This window comes from Porites lutea, chromosome 8 (genome assembly GCF_958299795.1).
Source record: "Porites lutea chromosome 8, jaPorLute2.1, whole genome shotgun sequence".
Taxonomy (NCBI): Eukaryota; Metazoa; Cnidaria; class Anthozoa; order Scleractinia; family Poritidae; genus Porites; species Porites lutea.
The window spans coordinates 4,473,944-4,484,395 of NC_133208.1; positions in this window are offsets into that span (position 1 = coordinate 4,473,944).

Here is a 10,452-nt window from a genome sequence, read left to right on the forward strand (position 1 = left end):
AACATTTTTAAAATTCTTATTGTTTTTTTTTTTCGAAAATGGTATTAAATTCGCGTGTTTAATTGCGCGTATTAAATTTCGCGAAATTTAATACTCGCGAAAAATTAGTAAGAATAAGATATATTCCTGAAATGTGGAAATTGGTTAATTCAGGCGGAGAAGTTTTATCAGAAAGAGATGTGTGACTCGGAAGGAGGAAGAACTCTTCACGTTAAAGCAGAGCGGATTTGGAGGCTCTTTTAGACCATTCACCCAACAGATTTTTCTTCCCCGCGCGAATAACCCAAGCGCTTCCCTAGTAAATAATAAATTAGTAGAGACAACTTGGAGACGACTGGGGAAGAGTCAGTCGACGGACGACATCTGCTATTTGGACTGAATATTTGCAGACCTGAACACCCCTTTATCTCCTAAATTTGCCGCTAAACATGCACTATCGAAGATGAACTTAACATCATGACGGTAAGTAAGGTTAGATTGTTTTTAAACTAGGAGGTATTTTGAAATCAGAGGGTGTTATACACCCTCCTCGATCTCATTTAATATACGCGCATTTGATCATTTGATATATGTTTAAAATTTGCGCAATATCAAGTAATTATTATTATTATTATTATTATTATTATTGTTATTGTTATTATTATTATTATTATTATCATCATCTCCTTAATTCTTCAGAGGATAATCAGCCTCATTTAATAAATGTTAATTATAAGTAATACACACTTGGTTATCACCTTTACTTAGAAGTCTCTGGTACAGATTATATCGAGCGCGACGCCTTGCTCCAGCGACAAAGCCAATGATTAGCAGGGAAATTACAAGTACGCGAAGCATCTTTTTGCTAGTGCCGGGTTGAAAAGTGCCTGAAATATATAATAAAGAAAAAATGAATCAGCCTTTTTTGGCGCATTAGTCTGTTTTCAAGGGACTCTACTTCTTTTGACGCTCTCTTTTAACCAAATTTCGGGTCTTAATTTCCTAATGCTTGCCCTCGAAATACTGCAACTCACCAAGAATTTCAGTCGTTTAACACTCCTGGTCTTCGCCGCAGTGAAATTTTCGAGACTATGAAATGAAAAGAACTTAACTTTTCTCTTCTTTTTGAACACACAAAAACGACACATCACATCACAGACGCTTTTTAAGTTTTTGAGATGACCTCAAACTTTGCCAAGACAAACGATTTGAAGTTCTTGATTTCTTAGATTTTTCGATTTCCTAGAGCTTAGTTGACCCTAGTTGTTTAGTCTAAACAGAGGGTTGTCGAATACCGACGATACGACGCAAATCAACAGCTCATTCGCTATACAAAAATCATTTATTTGAGGAAAAAAATTATCGAGAGAAAAAACACGTCTCAATATAGAAAAGGGGACAAGTAATTTTACTGATCGGAGGGAAACATGACTGAAAATGGTCCGAGAGGTTGATGAAGAAGTGCAGTAAAAACCCGCGATTTATTAGGGACCGGTCATTATTTATCGCCTGGGGGGGGTCGGAGGATTTTGGGCTAAACACGATGAAATTTAGCCGATCCCCCCTTTAAATGTTATTTTATTGAAGTGATCCCCCCTCATAACTATATATAACTTTCGTGATCCCCCCCTCCCATGTCTTTGTACCCATATTCACCTTTCGACGTATATATTTAGTGTTTTAAACGTTCATATACAGGTAGTACTTCTAACTATGATGTACTTACAGCATAATAAAGCCGTTATCGCGCAGTCTTTTTTTAAAAGTGTCTCTTGATCCGTGTCTTTTTCTAGTCTGGATCCAGACATCTGAATTCAGTTGACATACAAGCAATCTTGCTTAAAACTGCAAAGTGCTTGAAACTGCAATCAGTGCTTGAAACTGCAAAGTTACTTTTTTTAGAGTGCCAAATAGCAGTCCGCCAAGTCCCTATCAGCAGGTCATATTTAGCGACAATTTTCAGAGGACCACACTCTAAAGTCATTTGCAGGCGATGAGTTGGCCTATTTAGAAGAAGCACATAGGCGAATCACTACACTGCACGAGGAACTTCAGTCCGCATCCAACAAGTTGACAACAGCGCATATTAACCTGTCAAAGAAGTTTCCTTTGTGCGCGAGAAAATCAACAATGTCAAGAAGAAAGAAGGAAAATAAGAGGAAGGTCCGAAAAACCAAGGACAAGCGACTCAAGCAGAGGGCACGTCATCTCTTAGGAAACTTGACCTCAATCGAGGTCGCGGGGCAAATTTTCGGTTTAATCGAAGAGAATGATAGAGTTACTCCTGTAGATAGCATCAATGCTGACTTTGCTAAGAAACTAACAAGGCGTTTGCATCTAGACCCTTGCTATGGCTACTAGAAAAGGGTATTTTTAGCACGACCCTAGCAAAAAATCTAGAGCAAGTAGCGGCCATTTTAAGGGCACAAAGTCCAGGGTCAACCTGCCGAAGGGGACTAAATGTTGCTGTTGAATCGGATGACGAGGCTCAAGAGGCAAATGAAGTTGTTGAATGGGATGATGAGGCTCAAGATGAGGCAGATGAAGCAGTTGAATCGAATTTAGTATAGAGCTGACACTGGACGCCCATTCCTGGAGAGGCGATAAATGGTTTATGTTTAAACAAACACGCTTTTTACAATGTTTCAGTTATCAGAAGTTTATATAGTTCACAATTTAGAATTCACCTGTCATGTTTAAAGATAAATATTAGCTAAGTCATGAGCACGTTATAAAAGGAAAAATATAAAAGCGTTAAAACAAAGCTTTCTCAATATAAATTGAAATGCACACATTCGCCAGTGTGACAGACTTCCGTTTTTTAAATAAAGTTGTGTTAGAACAAATTGAGATTGCAAATGCTATCATCTCCCAGCAGAATAGGCACATTTATGTTGTATGCTTTCAAACTGGCATTGTTCAAGTAGATTTGAGTGGTCCCCCCTCTGAATCCTTCAAAAATTTTCAGTGATCCCCCCCTTTTGGGCTCTCAGTTACGACTGATCCCCCCCTCTGTTCTCCTAAAAATCAAGTGATCCCCCCCAAAATCCTCCGACCCCCCCCCAGGTGATAAATAATGACCGGTCCCTACGGACTTGGTTTTTAAGAACCTTTTAGGCTAAAATTTGCCAGTTAGCTCCCCTCTATACCTGATTAGCCTAAAATTTGTAATTGGTTCTTATTTTTTTTAAACTATAAAAATTTTTTGTATATTTGGGTAAATAAGAAACGCCAACACTCAGGAACCTGCCGACATACATGTAGGTGCCTTGTTACTCCGAGTGCAATTCTAATGGTATACAGGTTTTTCCTAAGGAATGAGCCGAATACCACTAAATACTCTTAGCTACAACCCATTTAAGAACCTAAATAGCCTAAATTTGTGCTTTTAGTAATTACCATTTATATACTAAGAACATGTTGAGGCTAACTTGGGGAAAATGCAAGTTCTTAATCGCGGGTTTTTACGGTTAGTATCCTTTGTGCCTCTGTGGCCACAAACAAACAGGACCCTTGAAAGATCTACTTGGCCCTTGCTTTCACAAGTACTTTTCAGGTGTACTTGACTTGATCATAAATGTGATCCCACAAATCGAAACGTTTAACTAAATAATGAGTAAAACTCACCTTCTGTCAGTGTGCGTAGGATTGACCGAAGAAGTAAACTGAACAGCAAATATCTGGGTCGATCACCTTTAAAACACTTTCGAAACAAAAGGCGTTGTCTGTATTGGGTGATTAATTGTAGATGCACCCTGATGAGTGACATAAGCTTCAAGGATTTCTATTAGTTTTAGTTAATTTATTTTACTAGAAAGGTCTTCGGCTTTGTTAAAATCTATCATACCCCTGCGGCTGTTTTAAATTAGAAGTCATGAAATAGCGGCTAGCTGGTCTTTTTAAGTGATTTCAGTGGGATATGCTCCAATGCCGGAGCCGAATTTTTCGAAACTGTTCCTTACACACAAGGACGGTTCAGATAGGGGACATATACCTCAGGGGATTCTATTCGGCTTTGTTTAAACCACTGATTTCAACGCGCGGCGTAGCGTAATTGTAATGCCGCCCTTTGCAGATTTTATTCTTTTGCGTGCAGTTATCTAGCCGATCAAAACGCCTTTTACAATCCCATACAAAACGTCTTGTGTGAGTAAATTGCTCTTCAAAAATTAGCCTTCATCCAGCCCAGTTAATTAGGGGTCATGAATGGCGGCAGGCGTAGCCTTTTTAGTAAGTGGTTTAAGCTCCAATGCCGGAGCGGAATTTTTCGAAACTATTCAGACAAATGATTATTTTCAAAATGCACCTTTCCATTGTCTTGGATATAAAATACTGCCCTAAAATGTTTCTCATATCTATATTAAAAGTTAAAAAAACGTAATACATACAAGAAAGGTTCAGATAGCGGACTTATGCGTCAGGGATTTCTATCAACTTTTGTTAGTTTACTTTACAAAGGTCTTCGGCTTTGTTAAGACCATTGATTTCAACGCGCGGCGTAGCGTAATTGTAATGCCGCCCTTTGAAGATTTCACTCATTGCGTGAGGTTTTCTAGTCGATCAAAATGCCTCGTACGATCCCATAGCCTTTACGTCGCTGTCCCTTAATATACTATGTCAGTTGGAAGTCATGAATGGCGGCCGGCTGGCCTCTTTAAGCCGGGTGATATGCTCTAATCGAGCGGAATTCTCGAAACTGTTCAGGTAATTATTTAAAGAATCTTTCAATTACTTTGAACAGGTCAACAACAACAACACTTTATTCACATTTCCATTACAGGGTTTGTCAAACTTATTGAATAATTAGTAACTTAACACGTAGAATATTCAATTACAATTTAAACTAAATATTATTACAAAGAAGGAAATGCCTAGCGGCTAGATAACCGTAAGGTTTTCGAGCTAGCAACTAGTTCTTTGAAAGTAGTGTCGAATGTACAGGACATCACAATAACTGATTAACAATTGATTAACATCACTGATTATTACGAATAATCTACTGTTCCACTTCATGGCCAGTGGCTACATTAATGACTTGCTGCATGGTTCTCGAATAATGGAATTAATTAGGATGCATTTAATCGCTTCTCGGCCTTCTTGAAAACAATAACCTTGCGCTACGCGCTCGGTTCTTACCTGCGGGGTGAATGCATGTTTGTGATTAAAGATGGACAAGAACAAGACACCCAATATAGGGGTTCAATGGGCTGCCAACTTCGTGATGGAGTGGTTTAATATTTTGGATCAGGAGTATCAGGAGCAGATTATCGTCTGGAGTGTGTAGCTACTCGATCCCGTGGAATGGGATAGAGATGTATGTTGTAGTTGATTTTTTGTCTCAGGTAATTTTTGTTTTTCCTTTGTTGCAACTTCATTAGCATACATTACCATACCCAAAAACAAAAGAAAAACAAAAATTACCTGAGATAAAAATTAACTACAACATATAACTACTGTCACTTGAAATTGTATGATCGTCTAGGTGAAAATAGTGTTTTTCTGAAAAAATAAACTCCGTACAAGAATGCCTCTCTCCTCCAAAGAGGCTTTAGATGGGTACCCCAATAAAATAGCAATAATCGTAAAATAACAAGGGCGCGACGCAAACTCGGTGACCTCTGAGGAGGTGAAAGCCAAAATGGCGTCAGGAGGCCATGGTGTTCATTTTCGTTCCAAGTCTGTGTGTAAGATATTCGTATGCGAACGGAGGTTTTGTCGAATACGGACTGTATTCGTCCAGTGTTCGTCCCCCTACACTTAAACGATAAGCCGACGCTTTCAAAAATGTCCATCGATTCGAAGAATTTGCGCTGTCTGCCTGGAAGCCCGTGAAAACGGACGCAACATTTTAGGTTAACAGTTCCCAACATTGTTGGATGTTACACGTTGCGTCCGTTTGCACACCCTGTTGCATGTTGTTGCGTGTTGTTGGGAGTTATTGCGCAGTTCGAAACCGGTCAAACTTTTCAGCCAGCAACTCCCACCTTTTCTTTTTTTGTTCCGTGATCGCCGAAGCTTAGCGCAGCAACTCGCAGGGCAATGAACAGGGTAAATACGTGCTTATTGTTTTAAACGGAGCAAATTTACAGATAATTTTCTTGCGTTATTAAAACTTAGAATGTGTTTTCCGGTTGCTACAATTAGTTGCTCGATTTTCTTTTCACTCCTTGTTTTCGGGTGACAGCTGGCGGGACTGAAATGAATCAAACGGAGAGCTATTGCTTAATGGTCGATAAGGACCGTAAAGAGATGCAGATATAGCATGTCTTCGCTTGATCAATTAAGTCATGCATCGCATGGCTCATCAGCAACAACAATTTGTTTATTAATAAAAGATAGAGTTTTAGCGCAGTATTGGATGCCCTGCAATTCAAATAGCCTTTAATCAGAATACGCTACTAAGGCGGGACAAGACAAGCCACTGTAGCCAGAGCTGTGGTTAGAATTAAGTGTGTAATCTGCATATTTTTTTAAGTTTCCCATCTAATATGTGATATTGGTGTTTCGCCTTAGTTTGTTTCAGCATTTTCAAAATCGATATATAATTCGGCCAGAGTCTTTCACAAATTCAAGAAAACTTGTATTCTGTAAAGTCCGTAAAGGCAACTATTGTAAGATAACGCTCCATGCAAAAGGACGCAACGTTATTGGAGGAGAGAAAAGCTCCATCCAAACTCCCCACACCTTAAATTGTATTGTTGGCGTTTGAAAGAAATAAAGTAATTTAACTAGAGTAACTGAAAAAGACCATTTTAGCTTGTATGTTTTGTTTTCTCAATAGAAGTCATGTGATAATACCCTTGAGAACTGTTTCTTCCAAATTTCGTCTTCTTCACGTGCATATGAACTATAATTTATAAAAAAGACAAAAGGTGAAGTTCCCCTAGATTTTAAGCTGTTAGAGCGGGCAAGACAAACAGAGCTGTGGTTGGAATAAAGTGTATCATCTGATGGTCTTAAGCATATTTTAAAGTTTGCCATCTAATGTGTGATATTTCAGCATTTTCAAAATCAATATATACCACATTTCTTTAAAATGTCAGAGTCTTTCACAAATTCAAGGAAACTTGTATTCTGTAAAAGCAACTATGTAAGATAAAGTCCGATGCAAACGGACGCAACATTGTTGGTCAAACTTTACTCCGAAGATTGTTATAATTAATTTTGTGATGCTACATGTTGCGCCCGTTTGCACAGCCTGTTGCATGAGTTGTTGCGTGTTGTTAGGAGTTGTTGCTTACGTTTATATACGTGTAGCTTAACCATAGCTGAATCATTAAAATAGCGTTTCTGTAAAAGCTAAGCAATTTATATTCAGCAGCCAGGTGAACGCCTTTTGCTTAAGCTGGTCACGGTAATTAATAGATCGAGATATTTGTTCATTGATCGAGCGCGGTAAACTAAACAAAACATCTTGTGTGCTGATTGCTCTTGAAAAATTAGCCTTGCGTACGTCCTTGTCCCTCCATAGCTGTTAATTAGAAGTCACGAATAGCGGCCGGCCTCTCTAAGGATCAGATATTCTCTAATCGGGCGGAATTTCTTGAAGCTGTTCAAGTGATTATTTAATGTACCTCTCCATTATTTTGAACAGGTTTTTATTTTTATTTTGATGGAACGGAAGAGCAGGTCATTGATTATTCAGAATAGAGTGGTTTTCGTTTGAGTGTCGTAAAACCAAAACCAAAGTAATTACTCTGGCCAATCACATAGGACACAGACAATACACTGAACCAATCAAAACTCGAAGTAATTACATGTGGCTGACGCAAAGCGCGGGAAAATGCATGCGAGCGCGTCACAATTGGCTTTGGTTTTACTTCTGATTGGATGAAAAGGTGGCGGGAATCTTTTAAGCCAATCGCATCGTGTAGAAAGTGCAAAACCAATTACTTTTCGACACTCAAATGAAAACCGCTCTAATAACTTACTGTTCCACCTCATGATCACTGAGTGGCTAATGAGATCTGCTGGCCGACTCGCATCATATGGGCTCAGCACATAAGGCAAATAGCCGAGGACGACTGGGAACGAGGCTTTATAAAAAGCTAAAAGCAAGTATCACTTGCGAAAAGACAACACAAAACTTCTTATGATTTTAAACTTCCGTCCCGTCGCAACTTGTCTTTTGTGTCTAAACTCGTTGAGAGGGCTGAGTTCAATCAGATTCATGGTCACCTGGTTAGTAACAATTTTCACCTGGTTGCGCAGTCTGCTTATGGAAGAAATCACAGCACTGAAACAGCACTTCTGAAAGTAATGAAGGATATTCTGTTAAATAATTATGGACAAGCAGCATGTTACTATCCTTGTATTGCTTGATCTCAGTGCTGTTTTCGATACCGTTGATTACAGCATTCTCCTCGACAGCTTATCGTCAAAACTTGGTTTGAAAGGCACTGCCTTTAACTGGTTCCGATGTTATTAGTCTGGCCGTTCCCAGCGAGTCTTTGTTCGGAGAGCTGTATCTGATAAGTTTGACCTGCGGTATGGTGTTCCTCAAGGCTCGGTTCTTGACCCACTTGTTTTTACAGTTTACGCAAGCGCGCTGTTTGATGTCGCCGAAAAGCACCTCCTAACGGTTCATTGTTATGCCGATGACTCTTAGTTATACATCTCGTTTTGTTCCAAGGCGCACTCTCGCCATAGGCTGATTCGGTTGCTTCTATCGAACATTGCATTCAAGACAGGCAGCGGATGTCTCAAGACAAGTTGCTCATGAATGATGCTAAAACACTGGGAACGTCTTTTGATCGACACCAGACAGCAACTCGCCAAGGTCACGATTGATAGCATAACTGTTGGGCACTCTGTCATTGCTCCACAATCTCCCGTTCGGAATCTGGGCGTGTGGTTAGATTCTAACCTATCAATGGCGATCACGTAACGAAAACAAGCTCCGGAGCATTCTATTATTTATACAATATCAGGAGGATAACGAAATATCTCAGCAAAGAATGTATACTGAAACTCTAATCTAATACATGCCTTTATTTCTAGCCTTCTTGACTGTTGTAATAGCCTGTTATACGGCTTACTGGCGTATTAGATTCAGAAATTGCAAAGGGTCCTGGGGCCCGTTTCTCGAAAGTCCCGATAATTAACGGGCCCGTAAAGCTGTTGTTGTTTACATGCAAGATAGAGGTTTCAATAGTTTTGCATCTGACATGATTAAACTATCAGTTAATGAAACAGAATGGAGTAGTTTGCTAGCCAGAACCCGCGCTCTTATTCTTTATCTTTCGATTTGAAAATTTGATTTCGGGCCCTAAACATTACCGGGGCTTTCGAGAAACGTGCGGGGGGGGGGGGGGGGGGGGGTGTTCATGCCGGAGAAGCGCGAGAGCTGGAAACAAACGAGAGGCGAGAGAGGGGGATGATGGGAGCGGGCGTAGAGCGCGAGCGGGGAGTGATGGGACGGAAAAAAAAGAAAGGTACTTTTTCCCCTTCCCATCACTCCTTTCGACCCTGCTTTCCTTAATAATTATCTCAAATATCCCCAAAAATTGATTGCGAACGACTGGGGACGAGGCAGTAGCGTAAACGTAAACGTTGAAGAAATTATTAATTATTGATAATTAATTTGTCGTTTGTCGGTGCGTCTGAAAATTGACCGGTTTAAGCCCTGACAGCGAGGGCGGCGAAAAACATTCGCTAGGCCCCTTCAAACTTCGCTTCTCTTAGCCATCTCGTTCAATTCTTCAAATGTTGGCGATTTTTTCAGTGCAGTTGAATTTTGAAGGACTGTATTAGTTCAGAAAAATAAAAATGTTGTCTTATTATATTATATTCGCATCGTTTCTCCCTAAAACGTGAAATTTGGAAATTTCGTGTCGTAATCTTGTGTGCAATGATATCGACGACAAAAAAAAAAAAAAAAAAAATTACAGAAAGCGACGTATCAGTGCAGGTGCAAAGTTGTTATTGTTTAAAAGCTAACATTCTTTACCCTTTCCCGTTGCTGCCGTCCTGAACGTATGGTCCGTTTTGTTCTTTGTTTTAAGCCTGGCTTATCGATCGTTTAACGCCTATTTTAGTCGACGCCTTTCCTCAGATAGATAATTTTAATAAATTGTTTCAACAAACATCCGAGACTATTAATATTTTTTGGCTAGTGCAATATGCGACAATCTAATGTTGAGCTTGTTTGCATATTCGGGATTTTAATGCGAGAAATTTCCATGCATTGGAATATTTAAACGAACGCATCATTCCCAAGTATATTCAAGTACGGTTATTTTTCTGTAAAATTTAGCCTTACAGTTTAGCATTACTTCCTGTGAAATCAAAGAATATTTATCCATCACGGCCTTTTAACATCAAATCAAAGTTCACGTTCTAAAAGAATCATCAGTTGCAATTTTTCTTTTATGTCGTCAAAGACATACAAGGTAAAATCACTGAAGTGTACTGGACGAGAGCCAAAGCGAATCTATAGCTTTTCAGTATAAATGATGCCCCGTAGTCGAAGCG